The 26,005-nt window shown below is 38.3% G+C and overlaps 1 protein-coding gene and 1 pseudogene across 1 annotated transcript in view; both read left to right on the top strand.

The window, feature by feature from the left end:
- Window positions 1–26,005, top strand: part of CYP2C19 (cytochrome P450 2C19) — a 102,363-nt gene that overhangs the window by 48,248 nt on the left and 28,110 nt on the right. The window lies entirely within an intron of this gene.
- Window positions 2,050–10,405, top strand: LOC144578505 (vacuolar protein sorting-associated protein 16 homolog pseudogene; annotated as a pseudogene).

The following is a 26,005-nucleotide window of genomic DNA, read 5'->3' on the forward strand; positions in this document are numbered from 1 at the left end:
ACTCCTTGGGAATAGCAATCCCAAAACACATAATCATCAGATTCACCAAGGTTAAAATGAAGGAAAAAATGTTAAGGACTTACAGAGAAAAAGTTCAGGTTACCCGCAAAGGGAAGGCCATCAGACTAACAGCAGATCTCTCAGGAGAAACTTTACAAGCCAGAAGGGACTGGGGACCAATATTTAACATTCTTAAATAATATAATTTTTAGCCCAGATTTCATATCCAGAAAATCTAAGCTTCATAAGTAAAGGAGAAATAAAATCCCTCACAGACAAGCAAATGCTGAGAAAGTGTTACCATGAGGCCTGCCTTACAAGAGCTCCTCAAGGAAGCACTAAATATGGAAAGGAACAACTAGTACCAGCCACTGCAAAAACATACCAAATGATAAAGACCATTGACACTATGAAGAAACTGTGTCAACTAATGGGTAAAATAACCAGCTAGCATTATAATGACAGGATCAAATTCACAAATAACACTATTAAACTTAAATGTAAATGGGCTAAATGCCCTAATTAAAGACGCAGACTAACAAATTGGGAGTCTAAGTCTCTGTAGGTCTCTAAGAACTTGCTTTTCTTCAAAGGAACCAAAGGGGATTTTGACAGGATTGCATTAAATCTGTAGAACAGGGAGTTATGCCATTTAAAAAATTGAAGTGAAATTCACATAACATAGATTAACCAGTTTAAAGAGTACACTTAAGTGGTATTTAATATTTTCACAGTGTTGTAAAACCACTAGCTTTCTCTGGTTTCAAAATGTTTTTATCACTCCACAAAAACATATCATATTGATTAAATAATCACTCCATTCCCTTACCACATCATGTAATAACCTGTAATCTTTCTGTCTCTATGATATTGCCTGTTATGTCTATATAAAGGACTCATAACATATGTAACCTGTTATTTCTGGGTTGTTTCACTTATAATGTTTTGAAGAGTCATCTAAGTTGCAGCATATATATCAGCACCTCATTCTCTTTTGTGGCTGAAAAATATTTCATTTTCCATGCACATATATCACAATTTGTTATTCATCTGTTTATGGACATTTGCATTGTTTCCAACTTTGGGATCTTATAGATAATCTTGTGTTGACCATTGTGTATGTTTCTTTATGAGCATATTTAAATTATTCTTGGGTATATTCTCAGGAGTTGAGTTGCTGAGTCAAATGGTAATTTTATGTTTATCTTCTTGTATAAGAGTCAAATTTTACAGTGAATGTGGCACTTTATATTCCTTCCAGCAATGTAGAAGGATTTCTATTTTGCCACATAGTTGCTAATACTTGTCATTTTCTGTATTTATTAAAGCCATCCTAGTGAATGCAAAGTGGTATCTCAATGTGAATTTATTGATTTATTTAGAGACAGAGTCTCACTCTGTTGCCCAGGCTGGAGTGCAGTGACATGATCTCAGATCCCTGAAACCTTGCCTCCTGGGTTCAAGCAATACCCCTGCCTCAGCCTCCAGAGTAGCTGGGATTACAGGCATGCACCACAACACCTGGCCAATTTTTATATTTTTGGTAGAGATGGTGTTTCAGCATGTTAGCCAGGATGGTCTAGAACGCTTGACCTCAGATGATCTGCCCACCTTGGCCTCCCTAAGTGCTGGGATTACATGTGTGAGCCACCACACCCAGCTTTCATTGTGGTTTTAACTTGTATTTAATGATCAGTGATTCTGAACTTCTTTTAATATACTACTACTTATTTGTATATCTTCTTTGGAGAAATGCCATTTAAGTCCATTTTTTATTTAACTTAAGTTGCCTTTATTTTTCTTTTTAAGCTCTTAGAATTGTTTATGTATTCAAATCATTAAACTCTCACATATACATAATATAAAAATATTTCCTCCCATTCTGTCAGTGGCTATTTCACATTCTTAATTATATTCTTGTTGGACAGAGTTTAATTTTGATGAAGTTTGGTTTATCTATTTTTTCTTTTGCCACTCTGGTATCAAATTTATAAATCTGTTGCCAAATATTAAGTCATAAAGATTTACTCCTGTGTTTTATTCTAAGAGTTTTATAGTTTTGGCTCTTATATTTAAGTTTTTCCAGTCATTGTTTGTTATATTTTTCATTTGGAGTGAGGTAGGGAAGGTTCCAGCTTCATTCTTTTGCATTTCATCATCCAATGGTCTTATCATCATTTATTGAAGAGAATTTTTCCCCCAGATTGAATGGTCTAGGCACCCTTGATCGAAGTAAATTGGCCATAGATGTTTAGGTTTATTTCTTGATTTCAGTTTTATTCCATTGGTCTTGGTGTCTGTATGCTGGTACCACACTGTTTTGATTATTATACTTTGTAGTAATTTTTGAAGTTGGAAATTGAGTACTTGCTGATACAGAAATTAAGAAGAAATTACTTAGGGAGATAGTAAGCATTTGGGAGTCCTTGGTAAGGTTTCTCTTTTTAATGAAAAGCAGCCCCAAATCATTTTCTAACAAATAGTAGCCTGTACATTGTGCTGCACTGCTTCACCCTTAGTGCCAATATGGGTGACCTAAAACTCCACAGGATGCCAGAGGTGCCAGGTCTGCAAAGTGTACCCTTCTTGTGGACTGTGCTGTGCCAGGACAGAGTGGCACACATTATTCTGGCTGTGGTATCTGATCCATACCTCCTGAACCATGCAACTTGCTTCACAGTGACCCCCATGGCCTGGCCCCAGGAGTAAGCAGCTTCCTGCAGATGGCTGTCTCCTTCACCTACCAACATCTGGCACTCTTCACAGACACAGGTTACATCTGAATGGGGACAGCATCACTCAAGGAGAAGCTGTGTGAGTTCAACTGCAACATCTGGGCACCTCCAAAGCAGATGATTGGTTCAATCAAGTGTGACATTTACATAGTAGGTGGGGAAGGCCGGCCACCCCACTCTAATCTTATTATGCAAATAGGACTTCCCACTTGACTTGTGCCATTTTGTCTGCTCCTTATGGTACACGTGGCTGCCAAAGGGAAGGGATGATAAAGCCGCCATTTTGAACATACCTAGTCACAGGTAGTTCTTTCTTACCCACGTTCACCCACACAAGTTTCCAGCTTGCTTGTCTATGTCTGATGCAGCTGTCCTCGTAGCAAGGAGAGGGCTGTGTTGGCGGCCTGGGAGAGGTGGCTGATCATGGTGGGCGATGCACCTGAGAGCACCCAGTTTGTGCTGGACGAGGACTCCTACCTGGTACCTGAGCTCCATGGTGTCTGCATCTTCTCCCGCAGCACCCATGAGTTTCTGCATGAGGTTCCAGAGGCCAGCAAGGAGATCTTCAAAATTGCCTCAATAGCCCCTGGGGCGCTGCTCCTGGAGGCTCAGAAGGAATATGAGAAAGAGAGCCAGAAGGCAGATGAGTACCTGCGGGAGATCCAGGAGCTGGGTCAGCTGACCCAGGCCGTGCAGCAGTGTATTGAAGCTGCAGGACATGAGTACCAGCCAGACATGCGGAAAAGTCTGCTCGGGGCCGCCTCCTTCGGAAAGTGTTTCCTGGACAGATTTCCACCCGACAGCTTCATGCAAATGTGTCAAGACCTGCATGTGCTCAATGCCATTAGGGACTATCACATTGGGATCCCACTCACCTATAGCCAACACAAGCAGCTCACCATCCAGGTGCTGCTGGACAGGCTTGTGTTAAGGATCCCCTGTCATCCAGATAGGCAAGTACTTGCACTTTCCTGAAGTACAGGGCATCAGCAGAATCCTGGCCCTTTGGGCCTACAAGGTGCAACAGAAGGATGTCTCAGATGAGGATGTGGCTCGAGCCATTAACCAGAAGCTGGGGGACATGCCTGGTGTCTCTTACTCTGACATTGCTGCATGAGCCTATGGCTGTGGCCACACGGAACTGGCCATCAACCTGCTGGAGTATGAGCCATGCTCAGGGGATCAGATACCCCTTCTCCTAAAGATGAAGAGGAGCAAACTGGTGCTAAGCAAGGCCATTGAGAGTGGGGACTGACCTGGTGTTCACAGTGTTGCTGCACCTGAAGAATGAGCTGAACCGAGGAGATTTTTTTTCATGACTCTTCAGAATCAGCCCATGGCCCTGAGTTTGTACTGACCATTCTGTAAGCATCAAGAGCTAGAGATGCTGAAGGACCTTTACAATCACCAGGAATTGGGCAGCTTCCACATCTGAGCCAGCTATGCTGCAGAAAAGCAGATTGAGGACAGCCACCGATGCCTTCTACAAGGCCTAGAATGAGTTTGCAGCCAAGGCTACAGAGGATCAAATGCAGCTCCTATGGCTATGGCGGAGCTTAGAATACAAGCTAGGGGGCCAGTTCCTACACCTGTCTCTGTATAACATTTTTACCGCCCTCATTCTTGGTGGTTGCAACAAGCGTGCAGAGCAGCTGGCACGTGACTTCCGCATCCCTGTCAAGAGGCTCTGGTGGCTGAAGCTGACTGTCCTGGCAGATTTGGAAGACTGGGAAGACCTAGAGAAGTTTTCCAAGAGCAATAAATCACCCACTGGCTACCTGCCTTTTGTGGAGATCTGCATGAAACAACACAACAAAATCAAGAAGTATGCTTCCCATGTGGGTCCTGAGCAGAAGGTCAAGGCTTTGCTTCTCATTGGCGATGTGGCTCAGGTTGCAGATGTGGCCATCGAACACCTGAACGAGGTTGAGCTAAGCCTCGTATTGTCCCACTGCATGGAAGCCACAGATGGGGCCATGGCTGACAAGATTCAATGGGCCAGTGCACAAGCCCAGAAGTGATGAGTCCACCCTGCACATCTCAAGCAAGTGGTTCCTCCTAGCACCTGGGCTTGGCAGAAGGGTCATAGTTCATCCAGCTCTTCCCCCAGAGCAATGCTGAGGAGGCATGGGGAGGGGGTGGGTGGTAGCAGGGCTGTCTGGTTGTAAATAACGTTGGAACACTTTAAAAAAAAGTACCAGATGTAGAGTGGACTCTTTCTGGATGTTGTAGTCAGACAGGGTGCACCCATCTTCCAGCTGCTTTCTGGCAAAGATCAACCTCTGCTGGTCAGGAAGGATGCCTTCCTTGTCCTGGATCTTTGCCTTGACGTTCTCAGTGGTGTCACTGGGCTTGACCTTGAGGGTGATGGTCTTACCAGTAAGGGTCTTCACTAATATCTGCATCCCACCTTGGAGACGGAGGACCAGTTTAGTTTTAAAATCAAGTTTACTTTAAATTCTGTATTTAGTTATCATCATTGATTGGCTGATTTTGAAATGATATGATATAAAATATCTTTTAAAAAAATTTTTTTCAACTTTTATTTTAGATTCAGGAAGTGCATGTTCAAGTTTGTTACATAGGTATATTGTGTGATGCTAAAGTTTAGGGTACAAATAATTCCATCACCCAGGTAGTGAGGATAGTATCCAATAGGTAGTTTTTCAGCTCTTGCTTTTATATCTCTCTATCCTCTATAGTAATTGCCAGTGTGTATTGTTTCCATATTTGTGTCCCACTTTTATATGAGAACATGTGGTATTTGGTTTTCTGTTGCTGCATTAATTCTCTCAAGATAATGGCCTTCAGCTGCATCTATGTTGCTGCAAAGATATGATTTTTTTCACAGCTGCATAGCATTTCATGGTGTATATATAACACATTTTCTTTATGCCACATACCATTGGTTGGTTCTTTCCTATTGTGACTAGTGCAAGGAAGGACATACAAGCACATGTGTCTTTTTGGTAGGACAATTTGTTTTCCATTGGGTGCATGCCCAGCAGTGGAATTGTTGCATCAAATGGTAGTTCTGTTTTTAGTTCTTTGTGAAAGCTCCAAACTGCTTCCCATAATGGCTGAACTAACTGACATTCCCACCAGTAGTGTATAAGTGTTCCCTTTTCTCTGCAGCCTCACCAACATCTCTTATTTTTTGGCTTTTTAATTATATCCATTCTGACTGGTATGAGATATCTTATTGTGGTTTGATTTGCATTTATCTGATGATTAGTGATGTTGAGCATTTTTGTCATATGCTTGTTGGTCATGTGTGTCTTCTTTGAAGAATATGTCTTTTGCCCACTTTTTAATGGGGTTGTTTTTTAACTCGTTGAGTTGTCTAAGTTTCTTATAAATTCTTGATATTGGACCATTGTTGGATTCACAGTTTGCAAATATTTTGTCCCATTCTGTAGATTGCCTGTTTATTCTGTTGATAGTTTTTCTTGCTGTGCAGAAGCTCTTTTATTAGGTCCCACTTGTCAATATTCATTTTGGTTCCGGTTGCTTCTGAGGAATTATTCATAAATTCTTTGACAAAGCCTGTATCTAGAATGATATTTCATAGATTTTTTTTCTATAGAATTCTTATAGTTTTAGGTCTTAAATTTAGATCATTATTCCATCTCAAGTTAATCTTTGTATGTGGTGCAAGGAAGTGTTCCAGTTTCATTCTGCATATAGCTAGCCAGTTATCCTAGTTCAATTTACTGAATAGATACTCATCTCCTCATTGATTATTTTTGTCAACTTTGTTGAAGATCAGTTAGCTACAGGAGTGTGGCTTTATTTCTGGCTTCTCTACTTCTATTCAATTTGTTTTGTGCCAGTTACATGTTGTCTTGGTTACTGTACTCTTACAGTATAATTTGAAGTAAACTTATGTGAAGCTTTCAACTGTACTTTTTGCTTAGGATTGTTTTGGCTATTTGGGTTCTTCTTTGGCTCCATATGAATTTTACAATAGTTTTTTTTCTGATTCTGTGAAAAATGACACTGGTAGTTTGATAGGAATAACACTGAATCTGTAGTTTGCTTTGGCAGTCTAGTCATTTTAATGATATTGATTGTTTCAATCCATATGCATGAGCTGTTTTTCTATTTGTTTGTGTCATCTATGATTTTGTTCAGCAGTGTTTTGTAGTTCTCCCTTGTAGAGAACTTTTGCCCCCCTTTTTAGCTGTATTCCTGGTTTTCTTTCTGTGGCTATTGTAAATGGGATTGGGTTCTTGATTTAGCTTTCAGCATGAAAATTTTTAGTGTATAAAAATGCCACTGATTTTTACACATTTATTTTGTGTACTGAAATTTCACTGAAGTTGTGTTACAGTTCCAGGAGCTTTTTGGAAGGTTCTTTAGGGTTCTCTAGGTCTGAGATGGGTCTTCTAGGTTTGAGATGGCTCTTCTACTTCTACCAAAGATGGGCTTTGTATTTCTGAAGACAGTAGAAGGATGGGTCTTATTTTTAATCCAATGTACTACTCTTTGCCTTTTACCTGAGGTTTTGATTATACAATTGTGAAATTGTTAGCTGGTTGCTTTGCAATTTCTATTGTGTGACTGCTTTATAGAATCTGTGGGCTATATACTTAAGTGCGTTTTGTGGTAGCAGGTCTTTCATTTACATATTTAGAACTCTTTTAATGATCTCTTATAAGGCTGGTCTAATGGTAACAGAATTTCCTGGTATTTACTTGTTTGGACAAGATTTTATTTCTTCTTTGCTTATGAAACTTAGTTTGGCAGGATAGAAAATTCTTTCTTCTAATTTCCTTTTTAAATAAATATTGAAAATAGACTGATCGTCCCCTGGTATCTTGACAAGATTCTCTTTGTATGTGACCTGACCTTTTTCTCTAGCTGCCTTTAAGATATTTTTTTGTATACTTTAATTTCCGGGGTACATGTGCAGATCTTGCAGGATTGTTACATATGTATATTCATGTAACATATGAGTGGTTTGCTGCCTCCATTCCCCCATCACCTACATTAGGTATTTCTCCTAATGTTATTCCTCACCTACTTCCCCACCCACTGCTGTCCCTCCCCTAGCTACCCACCCCCCCAACAGACCCCAGTGTGTGATGTTCTCCTCCCTGTGCCCATGTGTTCTCATTGTTTAACACCTGCCTATGAGTGAGAACATGTGGTGTTTTGTTTTCTGTTCTTGTGTCAGTTTGCTGAGAATGATGGTTTCCAGCTTCATCCATGGCCCTACAAAGGACATGAACTCATCCTCTTTAATGGCTGCATAGTATTCCATGGTGTATATATGCCACATTTTCTTTGTACAGTCTATCATTTATGGACATTTGGGTTGGTTCCAGGTCTTTGCTATTGTAAGCAGTGTGCAATGAACATACATGTGCATGTGTCTTTATAACAGAAGGATTTACAATCCTTTGGGTATGTACCCAGCAATAGGATTGCTGGATCAAATGAAATTTCTATTTCTAGATCCTTGAGGAATTGCCACACTGTCTTCCACAATGGTTGAACTAATTTACACTCCCATCAACAGTGTAAAAGTGTTCCTATTTTCTCCACATCCTTTCCAGCATCTGTCTCCAGATTTTTTAATGATTGCTTTTCTAACTGGTGTTAGATGGTATATCAATGTGATACCATTTTCGATTTGCATTTCTCTGATGGCCAGTGATAATGAGTATTTTTTCATATGTTTGTTGGCCTCATATATGTCTTCTTTTGTAAAGTGTCTGCTCATATCCTTCACCAAATTTTGAATGTTTTTTTTTTTCTTGTTAATCTGTTTAGTTCTTTGTAGATTCTGGATATCAGCCCTTTGACAGATGGGTAGATTGCAAAAATTTCTTCCCATTCTGTTGGTTGCCAGTTCAGTCTGATGATTGTTTCTTTTGTTATGAAGAAGCTGATAAGTTTTATTAGATCCAATTTTTCTATTTTGGCTTTTGTTGCCATTGCTTTCGGTGTTTTAGTCATGAAGTCCTTGCCAATGCCTATGTCCTGAATGGTTTTGCCTAGTTTTCTTTTAGGATTTTTATGGCATTAGGTTTTATGTTTAAATCTTTTCTTTTTTTTTGGATTCAAAGTTTGCATAGTTTATTCTGATTTTAGAATTGAATCCAGGATTTTTTGTGAAAAACACTTATTGAAAGAATTAGTTTTTAAAATTGATCAGAAAGTGGTGATAGCTATTATGTAGATGTAAGCACACACAGTCATTTCAGAAAAATGGTAAAATAAAGATTCAGGACTTCTCAGTGTGTGTGTGTGTGTGTGTGTGTGTGTGTGTGTGTGTGTGTGTGTGTGTGTTTTCTTCTAGAACCATTGCTGCATCTCTCTCTCTCTCTCTTTTTTCTTATTAAATTATACTTTAGGTTCCGGAGTACATGTACAGATCATGCAGGATTGTTGCATAGGTACATACATGGCAATGTGGTTTGCTGCCTCCATCCTATGTTTAAATCTTTAATCCGTCTGGAGTTAATCTTAGTGTAGAGTGTAAGGAGGGGTCCAGTTTCAGCTCTCTGCAGATGGCTAGCCAGTTTTTCCAATACCGTTTATTAAACTGGGAATCCTTTCCCCATTGCTTGTTTTTGTGAGGTTTGTCATAGATTAGATGGTTATAGATGTGTGGCATTGCCTCCAAGGCCTCTGTTCTGTTCCATTGGCCTATATCTCTGTTTTGGTATGAGTACCATGCTGTTTTGATTACTGTAGACTTGTAGTATAGTTTGAAGTCAGGTACCATGATGCATCCAGCTTTGTCCTTTTTGTTGAGGATTGGCTTGGTTATGCAGGCTCTCTTTTGGTTCCGTATGAAGTTTAAGGTGATTTTCCAATTCTGTGAAGAAGGTGATGGGGATAGTGTTGAATCTATAAATTACTTTGGGCAGTATAGCCATTTTCATAATACTTATTCTTTCTAACCATGAGCATGGAATGTTTTTCCATCTGTTTGTGTCCTCTCCTATTTCCTTGAGCAGTGGTTTGTAGTTCTCCTTGAAGAGGTCCTTTGCATCCTTTGTTAATTGTATTCCTAGGTATTTTATTCTCTTTGTAGCAATTGTGAATGGGAGTTAGCTCTTGATTTGGCTCTCTTTAAGTCTGTTATTGGTGTATGGGAATGCTTGTGATTTCTGCAGATTGATTGTGTATCTTAAAACTTTGCTGAAGTTTCTTATCAGTTTCAGGAGATTTTGGGTTGAGACAGGGGGGTCTTCTAAATATACAATCATGTCATCTGCAAATAGAGACAATTTGTGTTCCTCCTTTCCTAATTGAATACCCTTTATTTCTTTTTCTTGCCTGATTGCTCTGGCTAGAACTTCTAATACTGTATTGAATAGGAGTGGTGAGAGAGGGCATCCTTGTCTAGTGTCAGATTTCAAAGGGAATGCTTCCCGTTTTTGCCCATTCTGTATGATATTGGCTGTGGGTTTGTCATAAATAGCTTTTATTATTTTGTGATATGTTCCATCAATGCCTAGTTTATTGAGGGTTTTTAGCATAAAGGGCTGTTGAATTTTGTCTAAGGCCTTCTCTGTATCACTTGATTAAATTTTTTTTATTGTTGATGTATGGAGACACAACTAATTTTGGCATTGATCTTTTACCATGATTAGGCTGAAATCATTTATTAGCTCTACTTGTTTTCTTTGTGTATTGTATGAGATTTTTCTACATGTGGAATTACGTTATCCTCAAATACACATGATTTGAATTTATTATTTCCTATTTGGATGGATTTTATTTTATTTTCTTGCCTAATTGCTCTGGCTAAAATTTCCAATACTATGTTTAATAGTAGGAAAAGTGGACATCCTTGTTTTTGTTCTTTCCTTTCTGATTTTAAGTTGTAAGGTTTTAACCTTTCACAATTTAGTATTCTCTTGCTTTTAAGTTTTCATAAATATGCTTCATTATGGTAAGGGAGTTTTATTTCATTTATAGCTTTTTGAGTGGTTTTGTTATAATGGGTGTTGAAAGTTGTCAACTTTTTTATGCATCTAATGAGATGAACATGTTTTTCCCTTTTATTCCAATATGATATAGTATACACTGATTGACTTTCTTGTTGAACCACCCTTGCATTTCTGGGATAAATCTCACTTATTAGTTGTGTATAATTTTTAAAATTTTGTAAAATAAATTGCAGCAAAAAACACATAACACAAAAGTTTCTATATTAATCATTTTAAGCCTATAGTATATTAGCATTAATTACATTTATATTGTTGTGCAAACATCACTGTCATACATCTATAATTCTTTTAATCTTGCAAAATGAAAACTTGATACCCATTTAATAATAACTCTTGGCCAGGCATTGTAGATCATGCCTGTAATCTCAGCACTTTGTGAGATTGAGGTGGACAGATGGCATGAGCTCAGAAGTTTGTGACCAGCCTGGGCAACATGACAAAACCCTGTCTTACCAATAAAGCAGTCAACAAACAAAACCAAAATAGTATAATTTTCTCAACTACGCAAACTAATTCATACTAATAATTTCACGAAGCATGTCCATAGTAACACAAGAACAGGAGATGAACCTTGTAAGGGAGGCCCACCACATTCTTTGATATCTTTGTCAGTCTTATCTGCCAGAGGCTGTGTAGACTAGCTGCAGTTAAAATTCCCATTCCCTTGTCACTTGCTCTGAAATTTATCAAATGGAATGGGTTGCCCAAAAAGAAGTGTCCAGAGACATGGATGATGCAAGAAAAAATGTTGTAGAACCTACCGCCACCTCAAATGATAACTCCACATTTCTCCCTCCGACCATCCCCTGGCAACCAACATTCTACTTTGTGTCTCCATAAAACTGAATATGCTGGTTACCTCATAAAAGTGGAATCATAACGTATTTGCTCCTTTGTGACTGGCTTATTTCACTTAGTCTAATGTTATGTTCCTGGCTTCATTCATGTTTTTGCATGTGTCAGATTTTTCTTCCTTTCTAAGGGTGAATAATATTCTGTTGTACATATAAACCAAATTTTCTTACCCATTTATCTGTTGATGGGCCCTGAAATTACTTTCACCTTTTGGCTTTGTGAGTAATGCTATTATGAATATGGGCAAACAAACATCTTTTTGATGTGCTGCTTTCAATTCTTTTGAATGTATACCCAGAAGTGACATTTCTGGGATATGTGGTAATTCTATTTTTAGTTCTTGAACTGCCTTAACATTTTTCTTAACAGCTGCACCATTTTACATGACATTCCCATCAGCAGGACATAAGGATTTTACTTTCTCGATATTCTCACCAATGCTTGTTATTTTCTTGTGTTTTCTTAGCCTTTATTTGATTCACTTAATTATTATAATTTATTTATAATTTATAAATATTACAATGTATAATAGTAAAATATAGTATATATTTAAACACATTATCATAAATGCATATTATAGATCATAATGCATAATATAAATTTATATTATTGATATATTATTATAAATTTATAATTTATTATTTTAGTGGACACAATAATTGAACATATTTATGGGGTGTACTTAATATTTCAGTACATGTATACATTGTGTAATGCTCAAGCAGGATGATGAATATATCTATAACCTCAAATATTTTTCATTTCCTTGTGCTGGAAACATTAAAAATCTGCTCTTCTAGCTATTTGAAAATATACAGTAATATGTTATTAATTATAGTCACTGTAAAATGCTATAGAACACTAAAACTTACTCCTTTTATATAGCTGAACTTTTGTATGTGTTAACCAACTTCTGGCTATCCCCTCTACTTCTCTATCTACTATTCTGCTCTCTATTTCTATGAGATTAACTTTCTTAGCTTCCACAGATGAATAAGAACATGTGTGATTTATCTTTCTGTGCCAGGCTTATTTCACTTAACATAATGTCCTTTAATCTCAACCACGTGGCTGTGAATAGCAGAATTTTCTGCTTTTTCTTTAAAAATTGGTAATTACTATTTCATTGTGTATTTTTTTTTTTTTTTTGAGACGGAGTTTCGCTCTTGTTACCCAGGCTGGAGTGCAATGGCATGATCTCGGCTCACTGCAACCTCCTCCTCCTGGGTTCAGGCAATTCTCCTGCCTTAGCCTCCTGAGTAGCTGGGATTACAGGCACACGCCACCATGCCCAGCTAATTTTTTTGTTTTGAGTAGAGACGGGGTTTCACCATGTTGACCAGGATGGTCTTGATCTCTTGAGCTCGTGATCCACCCGCCTCGGCCTCCCAAAGTGCTGGTATTACAGGTGTGAGTCACCGCGCCTGGCCCATTGTGTATGTTTTTAAACCATATTTTCTTTACCCATTTATCTGCTGTTGGACACTTCGGTTGATTCCATATCTTGGCTATGATGAACAGTGCTTTAAGTAAATATGGAATTATAGCTTTCTCTTTGATATAACAATATCTTTTCATTTGGTTATATACCCAAGAATGGAATTGCTGGATTATATGGTAGTTCTATTTTTAGTTCTTTCAGAATTCTTCATACTGTTTTCCATCATGTCAGTACTAATTTACATTACCAATAACAGTTTATGAGTTCTCTTTCTCTGCATCTTCACTAGCATTTGCTGTCTTTTGTGTTTTTGATGATAGCAATTCTAACTGGAGTAAGCTGATATCTCATTGTGGCTTTGATTTGAGTTTTCTCGCTGACATAATCATGAGCATTTTTCATATACCCATTTGCCATTTGTATGTCTCTTTTGAGTGATATCTGTTTAGTTTATTTACCCATATTTAATTACAGTATTTTTTTCTGTTGAGTTGTTTGAGTTAGTAGTATATTTTGGATATTAACCCTGGTCAGATTTTAAAAATTGCAAATAATTTCCCTCATTCTTCATGTTGTCTTTATACTTTATTAAATTATACTCTTTTAGTTATTTAAAAATGTATAATTGAATGATTATTGACTATAGTCACCTTATTGTGCTATTAAATACTAAGCCCTATTCATTAATTCAAACTATTTTTTTACCCATTAGCAATTGCCACTTTCCTTCACCCACTCACTACCGTTCCCAGCCTCTGGTAACCATCCTTCTACTCTGTATCTCCATGGACTCAATTGTTTTAATTTTTAGATCCCACAAATAAGTGAGAACATGTGATGTTTGTCTTTCTGTTCCTGGCTTATTTCACTAAACATAATGATCTCCAATTCTGTCTGTGTTGTTGCAAATGACTGAATCTCAATTTTTTTTTAAATAAATGAATTGTACTCCACTGTGTATATGTACTGCATTTTTTTTTAATTTTTCAATGCATTTTAGGTTTTGGGGTATATGTGCAGAACATCCAAGACAGTTGCATAGGTACACACATGGCAGTGTGTTTTGCTTCCTTTCTCCCCTTCACCCACATTTGGCATTTCTCCCCAGACTATCCCTCCCCAGCTCCCCCTCCCGCTGGCCCTCCCCCTTTCCCCCAATAGACCCCAGTGTTTGTACTCCCCTCCCTGTGTCCATGTGTTCTCATTTTTCATTACCCGCCTATGAGTGAGAATATGCAGTATTCCATTTTCTGTTCTTGTGTCAGTTTGCTGAGAATAATGTTCTCCAGATTCATCCGTGTCCCTACAAATGACACAAACTCATCATTTCTGATTGCTGCATAATATTCCATGGTGTATATGTGCCACATTTTCCCAATCCAGTCTATCATCAATGGGCATTTGGGTTGATTCCAGGTCTTTGCTATTGTAAACAGTGCGGCAATGAACATTCGTGTGCATGTGTTGTTATAGTAGAACAATTTATAGTCTTTGGATATATACCCAGTAATAAGATTGCTGGGTCAAATAGAATTTCTATTTCTAAGGCCTTGAGGAATCACCACACTGTCTTCCACAATGGTTGAACTAATTTACACTCCCACCAACAGTGAAAAGTGTTCCTTTTTCTCCACATCCTCTCCAGCATCTGTTGTCTCCAGATTTTTTAATGATCGCCATTCTGACTGGCGTGAGATGGTATCTCAATGTGGTTTTGATTTGCATCTCTCTGATGACCAGTGACGATGAGCATTTTTTCATATGATTGTTGGCCTCATATATGTCTTCTTTTGTAAAGTGTCTGTTCATATTCTTTGCCGAATTTTGAATGGGCTTGTTTGGTTTTTTCCTGTAAATCTGTTTGAGTTCTTTGTAAATTCTGGATATCAGCCCTTTGTCAGATGGGTAAACTGCAAACATTTTTTCCCATTCTGTTGGTTGCCAATTCACTCTAGTGACTGTTTCTTTTGCTGTGAAGAAGCTATGGAGTTTCATTAGGTCCCATTTGTCTATTTTGGCTTTTGTTGCCAATGCTTTTGGTGTTTTGTTCGTAAAGTCCTTGCCTACGCCTATGTCCTGGATAGTTTTGCCTAGATTTCCTTCTAGGGTTTTTATGGGACCAGGTCTTATGTTTAAGTCTTTAATCCATCTGGAGTTAATTTTAGTGTAAGGTGTCAGGAAGGGGTCCAGTTTCTGCTTTCTGCACATGGCTAGCCAGTTTTCCCAACACCATTTATTAAACAGGAAATCCTTTCCCCATTGCTTGTTTTTGTCAGGTTTATCAAAGATTGTATGGTAGTAGATATATCGTGTTGCCTCCGATACCTCTGTTCTGTTCCATTGGTCTATATCTCTGTTTTGATACCAGTACCATGCTGTTTTGATTACTGTAGCCTTGTAGTATAGTTTGAAATCCTGTAGTGTGATGCTCTCCACTGTGTTCTTTTTGCTTAGAATTGACTTGGCTATGCGGGCTCTCTTTTGGTTCCATATGAAGTTCATAGTGGTTTTTTCCAGTTCTGTGAAGAAAGTCAATGGTAGCTTGATGGGGATAGCGTTGATTCTGTAAATTACTTTGGTCAGTATAGCCATTTTCATGATATTAATTCTTCCTAACCATGAACATGGAATGTTTCTCCATCTGTTTGTGTCCTCTCTGATTTCGTTGAGCAGTGGTTTGTAGTTTTCCTTTAAGAGGTCCCTTACGTTCCTTGTGAGTTGTATTCCTAGGTATTTTATTCTTTTTGTAGCAATTGTGAATGGCAGTTCGCTCTTGATTTGGCTTTCTTTAAGTCTTTTATTGGTGTAGAGGAATGCTTGTGATTTTTGCACATTGATTTTATATCCTGAGACTTTGCTGAAGTTGCTTATCAGTTTCAGGAGTTTTTGGGCTGACGCAATGGGGTCTTCTAGGTATACTATCATGTCGTCTGCAAATAGAGACAATTTGGCTTCCACCTTTCCTATTTGAATACCCTTTATTTCTTTTTCTTGCCTGATTGCTCTGGCTAGAACTTCCAGTACTATATTGAATAGGAGTGGTGAGAGAGGGCATCCTTGTCTAGTGCCAGATTTCAAAGGGAATGCTTCCAGTTTTTGCCCATTAAGTATGATATTGGCTGTTGGTTTGTCATAAATAGCTTTTATTACTTTGAGATACATTCCATCGATACAGAGTTTATTGAGGGTTTTTAGCATAAAGGGATGTTGAATTTTGTCAAATGCCTTCTCTGCATCAATTGACATAATCATGTGGTTTTTGTTTTTGGTTCTGTTTATGTGGTAAATTACGTTTATAGACTTGCGTATGTTTAACCAGCCTTGCATCCCTGGGATGAATTCTACTTGATCATGATGGATAAGTTTTTTGATTTGCTATTGCAATCGGCTTGCCAATATTTTATTGAAGATTTTTGCATCTATGTTCATCATGGATATTGACCTGAAGTTTTCTTTTCTTGTTTGGTCTCTGCCAGGTTTTGGTATCCGGATGATATTGGTCTCATAAAATGATTTGGGAAGGATTCCCTCTTTTTGGATTATTTGGAATAGTTTCAGACGGAATGGTACCAGCTCCTCTTTGTGTGTCTGGTAGAATTTGGCTATGAACCCATCTGGACCTGGGCTTTTTTTGTGTGGTAGGCTGTTAATTGCTGCCTTGACTTCTGACCTTGTTATTGGTCTATTCATAGTTTCAGCTTCCTCCTGGTTTAGGCTTGGGAGGACACAGGAGTCCAGGAATTTATCCATTTCTTCCAGGTTTACTAGTTTATGTGCATAGAGTTGTTTGTCATATTTTCTGATAATGGTTTGAATTTTTGTGGAATCTGTGGTTATTTCCTTTTTATCATTTTTTATTGCATCTATTTGGTTTTTCTCTCTTTTCTTTTTAATCAATTTGGCTAGTGGTCTGTCTATTTTGTTGATCTTTTCGAAAAACCAGCTCTTGGATTTATTAATTTTTTGAAGGGTTTTTCGTGTCTCTATCTCCTTCAGTTCAGCTCTGATCTTAGTTATTTCTTGTCTTCTGCTGGGTTTGAGTTTTTTTTATCTTGGTCCTCTAGCTCTTTCAATTTTAACGATAGGGTGTCAATTTTCGATCTCTCCATTCTCCTCATATGGGAACTTATATATTTTCCTCTAGAGACTGCTTTAAATGTGTCCCAGAGATTCTGGCATGTTGTGTCTTCGTTCTCATTGGTTTTGAAGAACTTCTTTATTTCTGCCTTCTTTTCATTGTTTATCCAGTCAACATTCAGGAGCCAGTTGTTCAGTTTCCATGAAGCTGTGCAGTTCTGGGTTGGTTTCTGAATTCTGAGTTCTAACTTGATTGCACTATGGTTTGATAGACTGTTTGTTATGATTACAGTTGTTTTGCATTTGCTGAGGAGTGCTTTACTTCCAATTATGTGGTCAATTTTAGAGTAGGTGTGATGTGGTGCTGAGAAGAATGTATATTCTGTGGATTTGGGGTGGAGAGTTCTGTAAATGTCTGTCAGGTTTGCTTGTTCCAAGTCTGAGTTCAAGCCCTGGATATCCTTGGTGATTTTCTGTCTGGTTGATCTGTCTAATATGGACAGTGGAGTGTTAAAGTCTCCCACTATTATTGTATGGGAGTCTAAGTCTCTTTGTAAGTCATTAAGAACTTGCCTTATGTATCTGGGTGCTCCTGTATTGTGTCCGTATATGTTTAGGATTGTTAGCTCTTCTTGTTGTATTGATCTTTTTACCATTATGTAATGTCCTTCTTTGTCTCTTTTGATCTTTGTTGCTTTAAAGTCTATTTTGTCAGAGATGAGAATTGCAACTCCTGCTTCTTTTTTGCTCTCCATTTGCTTGGTAAATCTTCCTCCATCCCTTTATTTTGAGCCTTTGTGTATCCTTGCATGTGAGATTGGTTTTCTAGATACAGCACACTGATGGGTTTTGACTTTTTATCCAATTTGCCAGTCTGTGTCTTTTGATTGGTGCATTTAGTCCATTTATGTTTAGGGTTAATATTGTTATGTGTGAATTTGATACTGCCATTTTGGTGCTCGCTGGCTGTTTTGCCCTTTAGTTTTTGTAGATTCTTCATTATGTTGTTGCTCTTTAGCATTTAGTGTGATTTTGGAATGGCTGGTACTGGTTGTTCCTTTCTATGTGTAGTGCATCTTTCAGGAGCTCTTGTAAAGCAGGCCTGGTGGTGACAAACTCTCTGAGTACTTGCTTGTTTGCAAAGGATTTTCTTTTTCCTTCCCTTATGAAGCTCAGTTTGGCTGGATATGAAATTCTGGGTTGAAAGTTCTTTTCTTTAAGGATGTTGAATATTGGCCCCCACTCTCTTCTGGCTTGTAGTGTTTCTGCCAAGAGATCTGCTGTGAGTCTGATGGGCTTCCCTTTGTGGGTGACCCAACCTTTCTCTCTGACATTCCTTAGTATTTTCTCCTTTATTTCAATCCTGTTGAATCTGACGATTATGTGCCTTGGGGTTGCTCTTCTTGCGGAATATCTTTGTGGTGTTCTCTGTATTTCCTGCATTTGAGTGTTGGCCTGCCTTGCTAGGTGGGGGAAATTTTCCTGAATAATGTCCTGAAGAGTATTTTCCAACTTGGATTCATTCTCTTTGTCACATTCTGGTACACCTATCAAATGTAGGTTAGGTCTCTTCACATAGTCCCACATTTCTTGGAGACTTTGTTCATTCCTTTTTGCGCTTTTCTCTCTGATCTTGGTTTCTCGTTTTATTTCAGTGAGTTGATCTTCAACTTCTGATATTCTTTCTTCTGCTTGGTAAATTCAGCTGTTGAAACTTGTGCATGCTTCGCAAAGTTCTTGTATTGTGTTTTTCAGCTCCTTTAATTCGTTCATATTCCTCTCTTAGGTATCCATTTTTGTTATCATTTCCCCGAATCTTTTTTCAAATCTTTTTTCAAGGTTCTTAGTTTCTTTGCATTGATTTAAAACATGTTCTTTTAGTTCACAAAAGTTTCTCATTATCCACCTTCTGAAGTCTAATTCCGTCATTTCGTCACAGTCATTCTCCGTCCAGCTTTGTTCCCTTGCTTGTGAGGAGTTTTGGTCCTTTGGAGGATGCGAGGTGTTCTGGTTTTGGGTGTTTCCCTCCTTTTTGCACTGGTTTCTTCCCATCTGTGTGGATTTATCCACCAGCGTCTGTGTAGTTGCTGACTTTTCGATTGGGTCTCTGAGTGGACGCCCAGATTGTTGATGATGAAGTATTTCTGTTACTTGGTTTTCCTTCTACCAGTCTAGCCCCTCCACTGTACGACTGCTGAGGTCCACTCCAGGCCCTGCTTGTCTGGGGTGCACCTATAGCAGCTGCGGAACAGTGAGGGATGCTACCAGTTACTTTTTTGCTATCTTTGTCCCAGAATGATGCCTGCCAAATGTCAGTCTTCTGGATATAGAGGGGTCAGGGAGCTGCTTGAGGAGACAGTCTCTACTTTATAGGAGCTCAATTGCTGAGCTGTGAGCTCTGTTGTTCATTCAGGACTGTTAGGCTGCTACATTTAATTCTGCTGCAACAGAACTCATAAAAAAACCCTTTTTTTCTCAGATGCTCTGTCTTGGTGGGGGAGTTGGGGCTTTCTTTGTGAGTGTCCGTTGTGCTGTCCTGCCCAGGTAGTAGGCAGTCTAGTCACTATTTGCCTACCGAGGCTCCGCCCTGCTGGTGTGAGGTTCACCCTGTTGCTGCAGGCTCTGCCCTTTTGCTGCAGTGTCCGCCATGCTGCCACGGGGTACATCCTGCGGGGGAGCCTCTCTGTTGTAGTGGATTGCCTCGGAAACGGCAGGCTGCGTCAGCAATGGGCGTGTACCTCAGTAGGGGAGGATTGCCTCAGTAATGGCAGACGACCCTCCCCCATGGAGCAGCACTGTACTGGGTTCAGCTGTGCCCTAAGGGAACCTCTCCACCAGGAGTGTTTGGAATCTCCATTGTGTTTGTCCCTCTGCACTACCCCAAACGCTGTTTATCTGGAATCTCCTGGGCTGGCTCACTGTCCAAGTCCCATTCAGTCTCAAGTTCAGCCCTCTCAAGTCTCACATTGCCGGTTCAACAGGGCACCCAGACCAGTGCGCTTTGTGCGGAGTGCTGTGTAGCGTCACTGCGCTACAGCGCCGGCCACTGGCTGCACCGGCTGCTGGCTGCACCAGCCAAAACCTCTGCCTGGCATCCCACATCTCTTTTATACCTGGGAGTTTTCCCATTCTTTGGGCAACAAAGCTCCGTGTGGAAATGCGGCCCTGACTCACCCTCTCTGGGCATTCACCAAGAGCTTCAATCCTGGGTTGTTCTCACTGCACCATCTTGAGTCCTCCTTCTACTGCATTTTTTAATCCATTCATCTGTTGATAAACACTTAGGTTGTTCCCATATCTTAGCTATTATAAACAGTGCTGGAATAAACATGGGAGTGTAGATATCACTTCGATATACTGATTTCCTTTCATTTGGGTATATACCTAACAATGGAATTGCTGGATCACTTGGTGGCTCTATTTTTAGTTTTATGAGGAACCTCCAAATGTTGCTCCATAGTAATTTTATGAATTTAATTTTCCACAGTGTATGAGGGTTCCCTTTCCTTCCTATCCTTACCAGCATTTGTTATTGCTCATCTCTTGGATATAAGCTACTTTGACTGGGGTAAGATGGTATCTGATTGTAGTTTTGATTTGCATTTCTCAGATGATCAATAATGTTGAACACCTTTTCATATGTCTGTTCGCCATTTGTATGTGTTATTTTGAGAAATGTCTATTCAAATCTTTTGCTCACTTACAATTAAATTGTTAGATTTGTTCCTAGAGAGTTGTTTGAGCACCTTATATATTCTGGTTGTTAATTCCCTGTTAGAGGCATAGTTTGCAGTTATTTTCTCCCTATCTGTGGGTTATCTCTTCACTTTGTTGATTGTATTCTTTGCTGTGTTGAAACTTTTTAACTTGATAAAATTCCATTTATCCATTTTTGCTTTGGTTACATGTTCTTGTGGGGTATTACTCAGGAATTCTTTGTTCAGTCTAATATGCTGGAGAGTTTTCTCAACGTTTTCTTGCAGCAGTTCTATAGTTTGAGGTCTTACATTGAAGTATTTAGTCCATTTTGATTTTGTTTTTGCATATGGCAAGATACAGGGGTAGTTTTTTTCCTGCATGTGGATATCCAGTTTCCCCAGCACTGTTTCTTAGAGAGACTGTCTTTTTCCCAGTGTATGTTCTTGCCACCTTTGTAAAAGATGGATTTACTGTGTAACATGGTTTTAACTTGTGTCTCTATCCAAATCTCATGTCAACTCAGAGAACAGGCCTGGTGGGAGTTGACTGGAAAATGGTGGTGGATTTTTCCTTGCTGTTCTCATGATAATGAGTGAGTTCTCATGAGATCTAATATTTTAAAAGTGTTTTGTACTTTCCCTTTTGCTCTCTCTTTCTCCTTTCACCACATGAGGAAGTTTCTTTCTTTCCTTTCACCTTTTGCCATGATTTTCAGTTTCCTGAGACCTCCCAGTCATTCTTCCTATCAGCTTATGGAACTATGAGTCAATTAAACCTTTTTTTTTTTTTTATAAATTACCTAGACTTATGTAGTTCTTCATAGCAATGTGAAAACAGACTAATACACTGTTTTTCATAAAGTAAATGGATATGGGACAAAGTGAAAATCATCTCTGATTTATTGTTCAAAGTGTATCTGGAAAAGTTAAATAAAACAAAACAAAGCAAAACAGTGCCATCAGTCCTAAGCAGTACAATTAGGCAAGAGAAATGAATAAGAGGCATTCAAATTTAAAAAGGTAAAATTGCTTCTGATTAAATATAACATAACATACATATAATACAACATAATCTTATCTAGAGAAAGTATTTGGTTTTCTGTTGCCTGCATTAATTTGCTAAGGATAATGGACTCCAGCTTCCTCCATGTTCCTGCCGAAGACACAATCCCATTGTTGTTTATGGCTTCATAGTATTCCATGATGTATATGTACCAGATTTTCTTTATTTACTGTAACACCGATGGGATGTAGGTGGTTTTGATATCTTTGCTACTATGAATAGTGCTGTGATGAACATACGTGTGCATGTGTCTTTATAAGAGCACGATTTCTATTCCTTTGGGTATATACCCAGTAATGGGATTGTTGAATCAAATGATATTTCTGCCTTTAAGTCTTTGAGAAGTTGCTACTGTTTTCCACAATAGTTGAACTAATTTACACACCCATAGTCAGGGTATAAGCATTTCTTTTTCTCCATAACCTTGCTAGCATCTGTTATTTTATGGCTTTTTAGTAATACCATTCTGAATGGTGTAAAATGGTATCTCATTGTGGTTTTAATTTGCATTTTTTGATAATCAGTGGTGTTGGGCTTTTTTCATATGATTGTTGGCCATATGTATGTCTTCTTCTGAAAAGTGTCTGTTTATGTCTTTGTCCACTTTTTAATGGGGTTTAATTCAAAAATTTTCTTCTTGTAAATTTGTTTTAGTTCCTGATAGATAATGGACACTAGATCTTTGTCAGATACATAGTTTGCAATATTTTTTATCCTATTCTATAGGTTGTTCACTCTGTTTCTAGTTTCTTTTGCTGTGCAGAAGCTCTTTATTTAGATTCCATTTGTCAATTTTTGCTTTTGTTGCAATTGCTTTTGGTGTCTTTGCCATGAAATATACCTCTGCCTATGTCCAGAATGGTATTGCCTGGGTTGTCTTCCACGATTTTTATAGTTTTGTGTTTGACATTTAAGTCTTTAACCCATCTTGGATTAATTTTTGTATAAGGTGTAAGGAAGTGTTCCAATTTCAATTTTCTGTATACGGTTAGCCAGTTTTTCCAGCACCACTCATGAAATAGATAATTCTTTCCCCATTGCTTGTTTTTGCCAGGCTTGCCAAAAATCAGATGGCTGTATCTGTGCAGTCTTAGTTTTGAGTTCTCTATTCTGTTGCATTTGTCTATGACTATAATTTTGTACCAGGTTATGCTGTTTTTGTTACAGTAGACTTGTAGTATAGTTTGAAGTCTAGTCTCCAGCTTTGTTCTTTTTGCTTAGAATTGCTTTGGCCATTTGGGCTAATTATGAATTCCATATGAATTTTAAAATCAATTGTTCTATTTCTGTGAATAATGTCAATGGTAGTTTAAGAAGAATAGCATTGAATTTATAAGTTGCTTTGAGCAGTATGGTCATTTTAACAACATTAATTCTTCCTATCCATGAACATGATATACTTTTCCATTTGTGTCATCTCTGATTTCTTTGAGCAGTGTTTTGTAGTTCTTGTAGAAATCTTTTACTTCCCTGTTAGTTGTATTCCTAGGTATTTTATTCTTTTTTGGTGGCAATTGTGAATGGCAATTTGTTTCTGATTTGGCTCTTAGCTTTGCTGTTGTTGGTGTATAGGGATATTAGTGAATTTTGCATTTGATTTTCTATCCAGAGACTGTGCTGTGAGTTGTTTATCAGCTTAAGGAGCGTTTGGGGTGAGATTATGGAATTTTCTAAATATAGGGTTATGTCATCTGTGAACAGGGATAGTTTAACTTCCTCCATTTCTATTTGACTTCCCTTTATATCCTGCTCTTGCCTGATTGTCTGGTCAGGACTTCCAGTACTGTGTTGAATAGGAGTGGTGAGAAAGAGTATCCTTGTCTTGTGCCAGTTTTCAAGGGGAATTCTTCCAACTTTTGTCCATTCAGTATGATGTTAGCTCTGGGTTTGTCATATATAGCTCTTATTATTTTGTGGTATTGATATGGTTTGTCTCTCTCCACCCAAATCTCACTTCAAATTGTAATTCCCACATGTTATGGGAGGGGCCTGGTGGGAGGTGACTGACTGATGGGAGCATATTTCCCTTTTTCTTTTCTCATAATAATAAGTTCCCATGAGATCTGTTCATTTAAAAATGTGTGGCAGTTCCCCACTGACTCACTGTCTCCTGCAGCCATGTAAGACATGCCCTGTTCCTCCTTCATCTGCCATGATTGTAAGATTCCTGAGGCTTCCCCAGCCATGTGGAACTGTGAGTCAATTAAACCTCTTTTCTTTATAAATTACCCAGTCTCAGGTAATTCTCTATATCAGTGTGAGAACAAGTATAATACAGGTATGTTCCTTCAATACCTAATTTATTGAGGGATTTTAACATAAATGGATGTTAAATTTTATTGAATGTCTTTTGCATATCTATTGAGATAGTCATGTTGTTTTTGCCTTTAGTTGTGTTTGTGTGATGAATCACATTTATTGATTTGCCTATGCTAAACCCATCTTGCATCTCAGGTATAAAGCCTACTTGTTTGTGTGGATAAGCTTTATAATGTACTGCTATATATCATATAGCTTAAGCTGATTTAAAACAAAGACCTTAGACTAATTTTTGGTTTTCTTTCCTGACATAAGCTAATGGCTTGTTTATGTAAAGCTTTTTTCTTAAAAGAAAAATTTTAAAAATCTTGTACCTAGCATAGTATTATTATAGAGTTTACATGTAACATTTTATGTGGTAGTTTAGGTCTGTCAGTTTATTAATTTTGGACAAATTAACAGTTGATTCTGGCCTTTTGATGTAGCATGCCTGTATCACTCACTTATCCCTGGCATTCATGCAGACATATCACTTTTAGTTCTACTGTCAATTTGAAGTTCAGGCTCAGCGTAAATTTTTGTCAGGTAGCTCTAATGCTGGGAGTTTTGTTTCTTTCTCTTTTCTTTCTGTTTTAGTTTGAAGTTTATGAGTGAAAGTACCAGTGTTCAGATTTGAACTGGAATAGTTTGTATATTCAACATTTGAAGTATATTCTATTTTGTTGTACTCTTTTTTTTTTTTTGAGATGGAGTTTCACCGTTGTTACCCAGACTGGAGTGCAATGCATGATCTCGGCTCACCGCAATCTCCATGTCCTGGGTTCAAGCAATTCTCCTGCCTCGGCTTCCCAAGTAGCTGGGACTACAGGTGTGCACCACCATGCCCAGCTAATTTTTGTATTTTTAGTAGAGACGGGTTTCACCTTGTTGACCAGGATGGTCTCGATCTCTTGACCTCGTGATCCACCCGCCTCAGCCTCCCAAAGTGCTGGGATTATAAGCGTGAGCCACCGCGCCCGGCCTTATTTTGTTGTACTCTTGTTTCAAAGTATATTCAAGTAGGTTTTCTGAAATATAGAAATAAAATTAAAAAGGAAGTAACTCAGTAAGACAAAAAATGGAAAAATAAAGAAAATCTATATGACATACAGAACATTATCAAGGAAACACATTCAAATTTTGGGAATTGCAGAAGGAGAAGAGATGGAAAAGGGCATAGAAAACATACTTAATTGGCCGCACGCAGTGGCTCACGCCTATAATCCCAGCACTTTGGGAGGCCGAGGCAGGTGGATCATGAGGTCAAGAGATCGAGACCATCCTGGTCAACAAGGTGAAACCCCGTCTCTACTAAAAATACAAAAATTAGCTGAGTATGGTGGTGCACACCTGTAGTTCCAGCTACTCGGGAGGCTGAGGCAGGAGAATTGCTTGAATCCAGGAGGTGGAGGTTGTGGTGAGCCGAGATCGTGCCATTGCACTCCAGTCTGAGTAACAAGAGTGAAACTTCGTCTCATTAAAAAAAAAAAAAAAAGAAAACATACTTAATGAAAACATTACTAAAAATTTCTTATGTCTTAAAAGTGATATATGCAACTTGATACAGGAAGATTTCAAGTAACTTTAACCAAAAAGTTCTTTCTGAAGCACATTGTAATCAAACTATCAAACATCAGGCAGAAAATTCTAAAAACAGTAAAAGTATCATGTCACACATAAGGCAATCCTCATCAGGCTAATAGTAGATTTATTGGCAGAAACCTTACATGCCAGTAGAGAATGGAATAATGCATACAATGTGCTGACAGAAAAAAAACCAAAAACCCATGCTATTGAAGAATAATATATTGAGCTCAATTATCCTTTCTAAATGAAGGAGGAATAAATTATTTTCCAGAAAAACAAAA

The sequence above is a fragment of the Callithrix jacchus genome, chromosome 12 (genome assembly GCF_049354715.1).
Source record: "Callithrix jacchus isolate 240 chromosome 12, calJac240_pri, whole genome shotgun sequence".
Taxonomy (NCBI): domain Eukaryota; kingdom Metazoa; phylum Chordata; class Mammalia; order Primates; family Cebidae; genus Callithrix; species Callithrix jacchus.